This window comes from Oncorhynchus clarkii, chromosome 5, assembly GCF_045791955.1.
Source record: "Oncorhynchus clarkii lewisi isolate Uvic-CL-2024 chromosome 5, UVic_Ocla_1.0, whole genome shotgun sequence".
In the NCBI taxonomy this organism is placed as follows: domain Eukaryota; kingdom Metazoa; phylum Chordata; class Actinopteri; order Salmoniformes; family Salmonidae; genus Oncorhynchus; species Oncorhynchus clarkii.
In genome coordinates this window covers 59,374,014-59,388,350 of record NC_092151.1, presented here as the reverse complement: position 1 = coordinate 59,388,350, position 14,337 = coordinate 59,374,014, and the positions used below count along the sequence as shown (strand labels likewise).

Here is a 14,337-nt window from a genome sequence, read left to right as displayed (position 1 = left end):
GAAACCAGCAAGTTGTGCTTTGTGTGCGTAATATAGCTTTAGGGAGCAAACCTCTTTCCTGGAATTAATCTTACACTGAAACACACACACACACACACACACACAAGCACACGTTAAATAGGATGACGGCTCTTTCCAATGAGTGCCATCTGGCCAAACCTCTCTAGTAAGGCCCTCTCACAGGCCTACCCAGCTTAAAGGGTTCCCAGCCTTGGGAGGAAGGTCACCCGACACTGCTCCTCCTCCTCCCTCACATCATCTCAGGTTTTTCTTTTCTTTGGCTGGAGCTCTGAGTGAGTCTCCACCTCCTCCTAACCCCCAGAGCTCCATAAGAGGACCCGTTACCCCCTGTCTGCTCTGAACAGCACAGGGCATGACTGGATCAGTGAACCATGGTAACCCCGGCCCACAGCCTGCTGGTTTAAAACTGGGTTAGGATAAAAGGAGAGATAGGGAACAATAGACAGCCATTAGTCTGGCCCTCGTGCAGGATCCTCTCTGTTTTCATCAATGCCATGGTCTGCTCTGGTCTGGTAAGGTGGCCATGGCATTGAGCGTTAGTCCATTTCATCTGACCTTGATGTCATAAAATATGTCAGCTTGACCTTTGGTAGATGAGGTCATGGTCTTATTATAGGTTTATATTAATTTCCTCATTCCAAAAATGAGGAAGGGTGTATACATACGCATGTGACACAATGGCAGATATATTTTTCGTTTGTAATAGACCATATCATTTCGAGGACGCAACATAGCAATTGATATACACTAAGAAGAACACTTAAGATGTTCAACAATCCTCTTACCTATGTTGTCCTCATGGTAGATGATTGAGTGGTGTTGTGAGGGATCGCTGGTGTATCTGTGGATGGGCTCTACATGATATTGGCTGTAAGGACGGAACCCTCAAACTGGCCCTGGATGACAGAGCCGTGGCAGGAGGAACCCCTCTCATCTGGTAAGAGACAGACAGGTGGGAGTTAGTGAGAGATGGAGTGGGGAGAGAGATAGAGAAAGGCAGGCAGATTGTATTTTTGAGGGGAGGCAGGCTACAGTATGTTGGATTATGATGCCACGAGTCCCTGAAATGTCATACCTTCAAGTTCTTCAGAATATAGATGGAAGAGATCCGCTGTACTGGATCTATTTTCAGAGAGCAAAATCAAGCAAAACACAGCTTCAACATCGCATGAAGGCCTTCGCATCAATGTCCCACTGGGCACACACCGGTTTAATCACTGTTGTACCCATGTCATTTCAATGAAATTAAGTTGAACTAATGTGGAATAGATGTTGAATTGATGTCTGTGCCCAGTGGGGAAGGCCTATGTGTTTGTTGGTCAAAGCATTCCACAGAGGACAAGCTTAAGCAGATCTCCTGTCTTAACTGACAGTTCCAAGCTAATGGGAGGCCAATGATTATTATTCTGACATTTCACATTCTTAAAATAAAGTGGTGATCCTAACTGACCTAAGACAGGGAATTTTTACTAAGATTAAATGTCAGGAATTGTGAAAAGCTGAGTTTAAATATATTTGGCTAAGGTGTATGTAAACTTCCGACTTCAACTGTATATGCCAATTATGTGATGGTCCGACCGCATTCTGTCCCCTATCAACACTTGTTTTACTTTTGGTGCCAGAGAGAATGACATAAGAAAGTAATCAAGATGGCTAGCTTGGGGAAAGCACTTTCCTGTTTCAGCATGACAATGCCCCCGTGCATGAAGTGAGGTCCATACACAAATGGTTTGCCGAGATCGGTGTGGAAGAACTTGACTGGCCTGCACAGAGCCCTGACCTCAACCCCATCCAACAGCTTTGGGAGGAATTGGAACGCAGACTGCGAGCCGGGCCTAATCACCCAACATCAGTGCCCAACCTAACTAATGCTCTTGTGGCTGAATGGAAGCAAGTCCCCGTAGCAATGTTCCAACATATAGTGGAAAGCCTTCCCAGACAAGTGGTAATGTGGTAATAGTGGTAATAACAGAGGTCATGAAGTAAATTGTGGAAGTAAATTGTGGTTGAAATGGTCACACTAACATGAATTAGGGTGAGAAGTTATCTTTACTTAGTTGTATTAGATCATGATATGCTGGAAACTTCTATTGGACACAGCGTGTGATACAGAGATGTGAAGTGTCTGATCATAGGTACATGTCATGCTATTTGTGACATGACTTCATTAACACTTCCCCCAAAAAGGAAAAGAGGATCCACCCAACATCCAATCTATTTGGAGAATGTTTTATAATAGACCATTTATATATTTTGGGGAGCAATGTAGAACGCATCAAAGTATTCTCACCAGTCTAATAAAAGGGAAGTAACTATAGGGAAGACTACTATAAAGGAAGTAAAAAACCTGTACTGTAGTGTTTTCAACGACCTCCTTTTACTTGCAAATATACTCATTCAAGGAACAAATGTGGACATTTTAAGTTTGGGAAACTGCAATAGAGACATTCCCATCCCTAGCGGATCAAGGCAACCCATTGACTTGACTGAACTATGGTGCACTCTCAGTGTTCGCATTAAGTGTCAAATCCAGTGTCAAAGCCAGGTTCCTATATAAAGCCAGGTTCCTATATAAAGCCAGTGTCAAAACCAGGATCCTATATAAAGCCAGTGTCACAGCCAGGTTCCTATATAAAGCCAGTGTCACAGCCAGGTTCCTATATAAAGCCAGTGTCAAAGCCAGGTTTTTATATAAAGCCAGGTTCCTATATAAAGCCCATGTCAAAGCCAGGTTCCTATATAAGGCGGATAAGGCGGCAGGTAGCCTAGTGGCAGTGGCGTTGCGTGTGAAAAAATCACCAGGGAAGCCAAGCCAGGAAAAAAAGCCATATTACAACCTGTGTGATAATTGTGTTGTTTGCTCTATAACCTGTTAGTTCATATGCCTTGACACCGTCATATATAGGCCTAAGGCAGAGACAATAAGAAGACACAGAGGCAGAATAAATTCAACCACAGCTTTGTTTCAGTTCAAAACCGGAGAGCAACATCTGTCCAGTGAAGTCCACAAAACATAGTCACATGAACAACAGCATGGTCAAGCAAGTTAATATTTCCGACATTTTCAGACTACTAAACAGCTATTGATTTAGAACCACGGCGTTACTGCAAGTCGCAAAGAAAACAGGCGTTGCCTCCACTATTCCAGCACCATTTCAACTTCAACATTTCAACCATATCTAATCACCTATGCTTAGTCTAATACAGTGACAACTAAAAGATACCACAAACTATTATGTCCAATCGATGTAAGCTAAATATGATGTGACTGTCCATAGTACTGATTTTTTGTTGTTGTATGTGTGTGTGTGTGTGTGTGTGTGTGTGTGTGTGTGTGTGTGTGTGTGTGTGCGTGCAAGTAGAAAACATTGTAGAAAAACATGTTGACTTACCCTACTTGTAGAGAAACTCCAATGCCACTCTACTCTTTCCTGTTGCTCAAACGTTCTATGTCTGTCATACAGTACACACTTTTAGTTGTGTTGTGTTGTCCTAGGCTACCTGACTAAAATGCTTGCTCGCTAGCCTAACTTCCTTTCATGGGCAACGATACGCCAGGCCAGTTAGTTCAAATTAACCAACTACATCTAGCTACATGTTGAACTTCTATCCTCTCAGGCCAGGGGCACAATGTCTGAATTTATGGTTGGATCAGAATCATCGTTATAATAATTGGCCAATACAGAGAATTAGGTAAAACCACAAGTCCAAATCCCTATCTCCATCCATGGATCATTTAGGAAAGGGACAATTTTAGCTAGATACAGTGGGGCAAAAAGTGTCACACCCTGACCATAGTTTACTTTGTATGTTTCTATGTTTTGGTTGGTCAGGGTGTGATCTGAGTGGGCATTCTATGTTACATGTCTAGTTTGTCCAGTTCTATGTTCGGCCTGATATGGTTCTCAATCAGAGGCAGGTGTTCGTCATTGTCTCTGATTGGGAACCATATTTAGGTAGCCTGGGTTTCACTGTGTGTTGGTGGGTGATTGTTCCTGTCTATGTGTTTTCACCAGATAGGGCTGTTTAGGTTTTCGTTACGTTCTTTATTTTGTAGTGTTTGTATTGATTCGTGTTTTACGTTTGTTTATTAAAACATGGATCGCAATCTACACGCTGCATTTTGGTCTGACTCTCCTTCTCATACAGAAAACCGTTACAAAAAGTATTTAGTCAGCCACCAATTGTGCAAGTTCTCCCACTTAAAAAGATGAGAGAGGCCTGTAATTTTCATCATAGGTACACTTCAACTATGACAGACAAAATGAGAAGGAAAAAAAATCAGAAAATCACATTGTAGGATTTTTTATGAATTTATTTGCAAATTATGGTGGAAAATAAGTAGTTGGTCAATAACAAAAGTTTATCTCAATACTTTGTCATATACCCTTTGTTGGCAATGACAGAGCTCAAACGTTTTCTGTAAGTCTTCACAAGGTTTTCACTTATAACTTGTCCTTCTGGTTAAAAAGTCGGTAAAACAAAGCGCAAATTAAAGGATGAATCTCTGAGCATCGTAGCACCATTAGGTGCAAAAACTCAATGTACCCAGTTGTGGCCCACATGTAAGAAGCGAACCATTCGATTTCGTACCTACGTTATATCGGGGAGGGGGTGACCTCGGTCTCAACATAGACTTCGATCTGAAGCCATTCTTGTGATTTTGCTATTCATTGTAAATGTTTGTTGGCCATTGTAGCCAAATTGTATCTGTGGTCGTATGTTATCCATTCATGTTTTTTGTATGTTCTATTTATATCTGTAAATTAACCAATGATATCAAGACACACGGTCATGATTACAGACACCTGTGTGTGTCCTTTGACACTATATAAACAAGTGACCCGCAGTGTTTGTCATTATACCCTGATGAAGACAGCTTGTCTGTCGAAACGTTGGTTATTCAATTATTGCATCTGAGCTCCTAGAGTGTGAGGCTCTCCTTTTCTTTTTCAAGTGTTCTACTCCGTTGGCCAGCACCTCGACTAAACAGGTGTTCTACTCCGTTGGCCAGCACCTCGACTAAACAGGTGTTCTACTCCGTTGGCCAGCACCTCGACTAAACAGGTGTTCTACTCCGTTGGCCAGCACCTCGCCTAAACAGGTGTTCTACTCCGTTGGCCAGCACCTCGCCTAAACAGGTGTTCTACTCCGTTGGCCAGCACCTCGCCTAAACAGGTGTTCTACTCCGTTGGCCAGCACCTCGCCTAAACAGGTGTTCTACTCTGTTGGCCAACACCTCGCCTAAACAGGTGTTCTACTCCGTTGGCCAGCACCTCGCCTAAACAGGTGTTCTACTCCGTTGGCCAGCACCTCGCCTAAACAGGTGTTCTACTCCGTTGGCCAGCACCTCGCCTAAACAGGTGTTCTACTCCGTTGGCCAGCACCTCGCCTAAACAGGTGTTCTACTCCGTTGGCCAGCACCTCGCCTAAACAGGTGTTCTACTCCGTTGGCCAGCACCTCGCCTAAACAGGTGTTCTACTCCGTTGGCCAGCACCTCGACTAAACAGGTGTTCTACTCCGTTGGCCAGCACCTCGACTAAACAGGTGTTCTACTCCGTTGGCCAGCACCTCGCCTAAACAGGTGTTCTACTCCGTTGGCCAGCACCTCGCCTAAACAGGTGTTCTACTCCGTTGGCCAGCACCTCGACTAAACAGGTGTTCTACTCCGTTGGCCAGCACCTCGCCTAAACAGGTGTTCTACTCCGTTGGCCAGCACCTCGCCTAAACAGGTGTTCTACTCTGTTGGCCAACACCTCGCCTAAACAGGTGTTCTACTCCGTTGGCCAGCACCTCGCCTAAACAGGTGTTCTACTCCGTTGGCCAGCACCTCGACTAAACAGGTGTTCTACTCCGTTGGCCAACACCTCGCCTAAACAGGTGTGCGTTTCTTTCGCCTCCAGGGACACTGAGAGGAACTAATCATGACAGAACACAATATAGGCCAGACAATGTAATGTGTCTTAGACTGAAATGGAGACGCAAAACCTAATTTGACTTCTTGTTTGATCTGGTTTACCTCCAGAGAAACACAGCTGTCACAAGTAGAGGTGTTCTGAGCTTCAGCCACTCTCATTTAGGTTAATATTTTGCTCTTCGGGGCTGTAACTGATCTCTCCAGCTGCTCTTCTACTTTATGACTGCCTCCCCCAAACCTCCTGCCTTAAACTGATTGGCCAGGGTTGGACAGCCTGATCTGAAATATGACATCACACACAAAATCCAGCCCACATGGAACCACACTCCACACAAGGTTACTTTAGGACATTGGGGTGGGTTGAAACACTACCTCTCCCCATGCAATAGGATGTGATCTTAATATTTAATGAGATCTCTAAAGTTGTAAATGTACCCATCTAGTCCGGTTCGGAGTCTTTAGCCAGCCCTGGGACAGGCCCAGATATAGAGCTCTTTCCTTTCCTTTCTGCTCCCTGCACACTCAGCCTTTAGCTCTCGTCCCACAGGGGCAATATGTTTTAAACATGGGAATAAATTGTTCAAACTAGGTTCAAACTGCACCATATCGGCAAAAACATTTATAGCGGGGTTTTTTTTAACCCAATTTTGTGATTTTACATGCGATATAGATTAAAACATTTGGGTTAACGGATGGAATCATAGAAATATATTATTTATATTAAGAAGCAAAGTGGAAAGAATCCTCATTCTTGATTGGAACAATCTGTTGAACACATCTGCCCCAACAGTATAGCGAAGTAACTGTGACATGGGGCAGGGATTTGTGTGTAGGAAGCAGGCGCAAGAGGAGAGAGGGAGAGAGACGACAAACAGGGTCAATTCTAAAAAACGGAAGTTACACTCACCTGAGTGGCGTTTCAAAGATGTTGCATGCGATATGATCTCTTGCGATATGGATATTGCAAATGTCAATATTTAGCGATTAGGATGTGAATTTGATGAGTTGTTCAGCACTACTTCAAACCAACTTTTACTAGCCTTTTTGGTTGCCAGTGACACTAAGTTAAACCAACATTACATGTGACATCCAAGCTGACCCTACAAGTGAGCGGTATTCAGACTCAGACAAAGGATTGCAAGTTATTAGGTTAAGACTGTGCCCTGGCTGGATTATTTTGTTGTCCCTGGGTTTATGGGAATTATTATTACAGAAATGTTGTAGACATGTGAGACATGTAAGGTCTCACATACATGATAAATACACATTTCAAAGCACTTGGATCATAACAAGTACAGAGGCTAATTTCATGATTCATTTCATTCATTGTGTTCTGTAGAAAGTTCAAATTTCATGTTTGGGTGCGAGGAAGGTCCACTCCATGACTTGCATAGACTACCTTTTGCAAAACATTGAATACAAATATCATCAGTAAATACAAAATGCACTGTTTTGCTCACAGAATATTAACACATTGTCTTCATCAGAAGAGAAATGTCTGCAATTGTGTTCACCGTGTCCGGCAATCAGTATATACTACTGCACAATATTCTAAACTATCCCATCAGTGTCATACCATGTACAATATATGGAAATATCTGGAGAATGGGGACTGTCGGATTGTTGTGATTTTTACAAAATTGCAGACATGCAGAGAAATAAGTTGGGTTACTTATACGTAACTTTGGGTTACTCCTAGGTCATCATCTCCAACAAAGTGAACTTCCAATATAGAACATTGTTTTGGTGTGGATTGAGGCCTATATAGTATTATCAGTTGTTTTCCTCCATTGTATTCACCTTTATTTATTTCTACTGTAGATTGTTTTTCTGGACCCCAATGAAAAGTCTACAAAACTACAAGCAAACCAATTTTATTGTGATGATACAAACATGGCATTCTTCACATTTGGTTCACATTCCTTTCAATTACAGTAATATGTCTTTATTAACCTAAATTCAATGGAGCTGGACTGTGGCCACTGAATATGCCTGCATGGTCTGACTACCTGATTAGTGTGTATGTCTTTGTGAAAGTCTGATGGGAAGTAGATGGTTGACATGTAGGTGAGTGTTCTGATCAGAGACCCTCTGTCCAACTTCTGCACCATGCAATGGCCATAGTTTCCTATGGTATACAAACACTGATCACCCATGTTAAAAACTTCTTATGGCTGGGGGCAGTATTGAGTAGCTTGGATGAATAAGGTGCCCAGAGTAAACTGCCTGCTACTCAGTCCCAGTTGCTAATATATGCATATTATTAGTATATTTGGATAGAAAACACTCTGAAGTTTGAATGATGTCTGTGAGTATAACAGAACACATATGGCAGGCAAAAACCTGAGAAAAAATCCAACCAGGAAGTGGGAAATCTGAGGTTGGTCGTTTTTCAACTCATTCTCTATTGAAGATACAGTGTGATATTGGTCATGTTGCACTTCCTAAGGCTTCCACTAGATGTCAACAGTCTTTAGAACCTTGTTTGATGCTTCTACTGTTAAGTGGGGGGGAATGAGAGGGGAATGAGTCTGCCAGAATGCCTTGAGCTCGTGACGCTCGTTCACGTGAGAGCGAGCTCTGTTCCATCGCATTTCTACAGACAAAGGAATTCTCCGGTTGGAACATTATTGAAGATTTATGTTAAAAACATCCTAAAGATTGATTCTATACTTCGTTTGACATGTTTCTACGGACTGTAATGGAACTTTTGGACTTTTCGTCTGCTCGTGCGTCATGAAGTTGGATTACTGGGCTGAACGTGCTAACAACAAGGAGGAATTTGGACATAAATGATGGACATTATCGAACAAAACAAACATTTATTGTGGAATTGGGATGAAGATCCACACACACACACGCACACACACACACACACACACACACACACAACACCACTGCTATAGCTCTCGCTACATGTGTTCCTCGATCGGACAAGATCTTAAAAGGCTTTCCTCTGCAAGCAATGATTCGTCTCAACGCCGTCAGGAACAAATCGGTATCCATGTTCATCAGTAGATCCACATGTACAGCCTGGGTGGTCATGCACTTAAAGATGATGCACCATCTATTTTAATTTATTTGTCCAATCTTGATAACATACGGTCCAAAGCAGTCCACACCTGTAGAAAATAATGTGGGCTTGTAGACTGGCTTCAGCACTTCCTGTATTTGGCGCAACCAAGCTGGAAGCGATGGATACCTGCCCTCCCCCTCAGAATCCAGAACCCTTTACATACAACCGCAAACACTCTCTCTTGGCCCGGATGTCGTCGTCACCAGACGACTGCCCAGAGGGACTGGCTGAGACAGTGTCTTCCCATGTGTGATATCGTCAGCTGGATTGCTCTCCGTGTCCACGTAACAACAGGCCTGTGGATCCGTGAGCTCCTGTATGTCTGTGACTCTTGTTCCAACAAATACTTTGTACCTGCAGGAGTCTGACTGGAGCCAAGTTAAGACAGTTGTAGAATCCCACCAGTATATGAAGTCACGGATCTCCAGGGTGAGTCCTCTTCTGAGGACCACGGTCAGCTGGGCACCGGTGAGTGAAGCGCAGAGCTCAAGTCTTGGCATCGACTGTTGTTGTTTCAGAGCCACTCTTGATATTGCTGCAAGGACTGCCACTTGGATCCGTTAATTGGTGTCTTAAATGCAGAGGTATAAGACGGCACCTTACGCACACTCTGAGGCATCACTGAAGACATGGACACTTCTTGTGCTGGTTGGGAGGACCATGTCGGTGCTGACTTAACACCTTGGCAGTGTGACCTGAGGCAGCTGTGGAAGTTTGCTCTCCCAAGTAAGCAACGCTTGGAGAAGATCTTCAGGTAGGTCTGGGTCATCCCACCCTCTTTTCTTGTCCCAAAGCCTCTGGACCATGACCTTGGCCCTTCTGGTGTATGGGATGATGAAGCCGAGTGGATTCTACTGGCTGGCAAGGATCGATATATGTTGTGTATGGTGGGCTCAGCGTTCTTTATTTGACCTTGCTTGTAGCCAAGAGTGTCAGACAGACATTACCATCATAGTCCAAGGGTAAGCTCTTGGGGTTCCACGCCATCCTGGGGGAACTAGAGTGCACTGCTGTCTGACCTGGACTCTTGAGGTAGGTGTCTGATGACTCCTGGAAGGTTGCTGGCCCACTGGCGTAGGTTGAATCCGCCCTCAGCAAGGAGGTGCTTCAGCTTGTCCACCTGATTCTTGGCTATCCGCAGAGGGGAGGCTTGGTAGACAGTTTTTGTTTACATAGAAACAATGTTCTAGAGAGAGTGCACATCTTCTACGGGCTCGCTATGGTCGAACACATACTTCTGAAGGGTGAATGTGGCGCAGTAGGGACTACATGTCCTCCCAAAGGGAAGCCACTGCCACTCGTAGACATCAGGATGATCATCGTAGTACAGGTCTCGCCACAGAAACTGGAGAAGAGGCTGGTCTTCGGGTAGCAGGCAGACTTGATGGAACATACCTTTGATGTTGCTTCTGATGGCCACAGAGTGTTACCAGACGCGCTGAAGGACTCCTCTAATTCAAGCTCTTGCCTCTGTAGTTGATAGACCAGTTGAATACGACTCTGTTCTTCCCACTGATAGGAATGTACCAACCTTGGCACTCTGACTGCCGATAAGGGTACCTTCTTGATGTGGCCGGACTCTCTAAGTTGTCAACCTCTGTGTTGTACACTGCTGCATTCTCTGGATCTTTTGACAGATGCTTCTCTGTCCCTCGCAGATGAGCCAGTACCTCCTTCGGAGCTTCTAAGTGAGAAATGTTCTTCTTCCACAAGAGGGGAGTGGCGTACCTTTGAGCCCTGTCTTTGTAGCACTCGTGCTAGCGTTCTTGGTAGCGGTAGTGCTAGCGTTGACGTCATGGAGAATTTCAAGAGGTTTCTTCTCACACATCTTGCGCTTAGCCTTGAGAGTACACTTGGTGCTTCCAACAACTGTGATTTATCTTGATCCAGGATTCAATCTGTTCTTTGGAATGGAGCTGGGAGTTTGTGCACTGATTAATTTGGTGCTTTATGGTATTACAGAATGGGAAATATTTCCTTGGCCTCTCTCATGACCTTTCTCTGCTCACCTCCGTGGAAGATGGTGGTGGTCTTGGGGGAAGACTTGTCTTTACGCTGAACTTGGAGTGAGCCAGGCTGGTCCCTTCCTTGGTCGCTGCTGAACTGCATGCCAGGAGGGTTGGAATGGTTGTCTTGATCGGGTTCAACCATCTCTTGAAGCTGGCTCTTAGGTCATGTGGCAGCTTAGCTAAGAGGCGGGAGAAGTATTGAGCCGCACCTCAGTTCCGTTCATCCATTGCTCCCTAGCTGTTCCAGCATGCCAACCAAGGCACTCAGCCTCAGAGCAAATGCCTTGATTTCACCACTCTAGATGTTGGGGCCGTTCATTAAACCTGCAATGCTTTGGTCGGGCTGGCCATACAGTTCTATGAGGGACTCCATGGTGTAGCTGTACAGTATGGGTTCCTGCTGTTGCTGTCGGAGTCTGCAATGAGCAAAGCCTCTTCCAAATTCAGGTGGTCCACCAGTACCTGATACTTGAAGCGCTCTGTTGCATCTACAGGTAGCACATTGTTGAGAGCAACCTTCAGCTTGCAAAATCCTGTGGATCTTCATTGACAAAGTTAGGGATGGTAGGTGTTGGTTCACAGTAGGTGCGCTCCCGGCTGAACGGAGAAATTGTGTGGTAGCGGACATGTGAGTGCCAGCAGCAGCAGCGATCAGGTGAGGGCTGACGGTGACAATCATGTGAGGGTCTGACAGCAACAGTCAGGTGTAGGCTGATAGCGATCACGTGAAGTCGGCCCTCTAAGTGGCGCTGTAGGGCTACGAGTACTGCAATGAGAAGACGACCTGTCTCGATGGTGCAATGGCTCACGATGGAGAGGGTTTAATGGAGTAGGTGATGATGATGATGATGACTGGTCTGGGTTGGGGAGCTCTCTGATCCTGAGTTCTTCAATGAGCTGATTTATCTTATCACGTTTGTGACCGCAGTGTGTCCTCTTTGGTTGTTACCAGCTGTGACCGCTCAAGTTGGCGTTGATCTTTAATGATCTCTAGTCGAGATACACCTGCTGTGGGGGGCCAGTGAGATGACAACCGATGAAGATGCGGGTCAGCCTGGGTGCTGACTTGAACTACTGGATATTCATTGAAGCAGATGAAGTTTGCTCTTCCAATAGCGCCATCATCTCAACTTCTCACATTCCTCTCCAATTAGCTGCAGGCACGTTGCGAGTGTTCTGGAAGAACAGGGTACTTCTCTCATCTCGCGCAGAAAGGTGCTTGTCTGGTTATGTGAGGAAATAATTCATTCCACAGCCTCCTCTTGGTCTCACTAGTTGGAGTGGTGTGTTGTTTGTGTGTTGTTGTGCGTGCCTTGTCGATTAGACAATGTGGGGGGTGAGTCTGTCGGCTGGGACAAACCACAACTTGTGGAGGATCTTCTCTGGTGACTGGCATCCTTGGGCTGTGGCAGTTACTGCATCCGGCTCCTAAGGACCATGAAAATATACACTGAGTATACCAAACATTAGGAACACCTTCCTAATATTGAGTTGCACCCCCCCCCCCCCCCTCCATTTTGCCCTCCGAACAGCCTCAATTTGTCAGGGCATGGACTCTACAATGTGTCGAAAGCTTTCCACAGGGATGCTGGCCAATGTTGACTCCAATGTTTCCCACAGTTGTGTCAAGTTTTCTGGATGTCCTTTGGGTGGTGGACAATTCTTGATACACACAGGAAACTGTTGAGTGTGAAAAACCCAGCAGTTGTGCAGTTCTTGACACAAACCGGTGCGCCTGGCACCTACTACCATACCCCGTTCAAAGGCACTTACATTTTTGGCCTTGCCCATTCACCCTCTGAATCCATGTCTCAAGGCTTAAACATCCTTATTTAACCTGTCTCCTCCCCTTAATTTACACTGATTGAAGTGGATTTCACAAGTGACATCAATAAGGGATCATAGCTTCCACCTGCATTCATCTGGTCAGTCCATGGCATGGAAAGAGCAGGTGTCCTTAATGTTTTGTACACCCGGTGTATGTTTTTTTATAGGAATTCGAAAGGACCAAAAATAAATAAGGATAGAAAACTTAGGTGCTGGGTTAAGGCCGGTAGCAACCACCAATGTGTCCGTCCAGAACATGAGGAAGCATTGTTTCCAGTTCAAGGTTTTTAATGCACACACATACAACACCACTATCTCTGATACTAAATGTGGTTCTGTATATAGCACAATTTGGGAAAATATGCCTATTTACATGTCAACAAACTAAACAGTCTTTGTGGACCCAAACACATGCTAGATGCACAAATAATGTATAAATATCTATATATTATTATGCCTAGCACCACAGAGAAATGCTAACAAATGCTAATCACAAGCATGCTAAATAGTAATGCATTTGGATTGCAATACTAATGCTAACATTAATGATAGCAGGAGTATGCATATGGTACATATTTATAACAGGCACTATTTAGCTCCAAAAACAAGACATAAAGATGTAGGCACTTACATTTAGCTGCACACACAATCAAACATCAGAAAAAAAATATTCCCCAGGAGGTAGAATGAGAAAAAAAAAAGAGTTGGTCATCAGGATGGAAAACTACTGACTGAATAAGGCCCTGCCTGGTGGGTCCTACCCTAACTCCTGTGAATAGAGACTGCTGACTGGCTAATAAAATAATGATGATTGGCATGACCTTATTCCAATAAGAAAACTAAAATAATTTGGCGGTCTTGAATAGGAGATGAGCTGAGTGTTTTTACAGTTACTGATCTTGGAACTCGTTGGAGGTTTTATAGACAGAGGGTGTATGTCAATTCTTTGGGTTGTACCATAGCTGTGCTTAGCTCTTGGAATCAATTCAAAAAGTGCCAATCTGTCTGCACACTCCAAGAAACACACAGTGCATGTAGTCAGGGACCATTCCATTGATCAAATCAAACTTTGGTAAACCTAAAATGGCAAATGAGTCCTTTATGCGCAATAGTCTGCCCTTATGTTGCAGCTATTTCTCCTAACTTCACAGTGGTTCTGTTGTTCGGTTTCTCATCTAAACATTCCAATTCCCTTGTGTGTTGCAGCCCAGGGTGAAGGCATGGTCCACAACCATAATCTCCATGAAATAGTTTGAAGTTCTGTAGTAATGGTCTTGCTAATGCATCACAAACACAACATAATGTGTGCACCTTCTGTCACGTTGACTGTCTTCAAACTCCCTGTCATAAATGAGCCAAGGCGCAGCGTGCATGTAATTCCACATCTTTAATAGGAGTGAAACCTTCACAAAAAAAACAGGTAAACAGAAACTGCCCGTGATGCAACCGTGGCACACACAAACACTCACAGAAAATAAACAATTAC

General features: G+C 44.3%; 1 long non-coding RNA gene across 1 annotated transcript; it reads right to left on the bottom strand.

Annotated features, from left to right (window-relative positions):
• Positions 1 to 299: 299 nt before the first annotated feature.
• Positions 300 to 3,452, bottom strand: LOC139410125 (uncharacterized). Its single transcript, XR_011634455.1, has 4 exons — positions 3,414 to 3,452; positions 1,097 to 1,143; positions 807 to 955; positions 300 to 427 (listed from the first exon to the last, which is right to left on the bottom strand). It is a non-coding gene; the product is annotated as an uncharacterized lncRNA (long non-coding RNA).
• Positions 3,453 to 14,337: the final 10,885 nt, after the last annotated feature.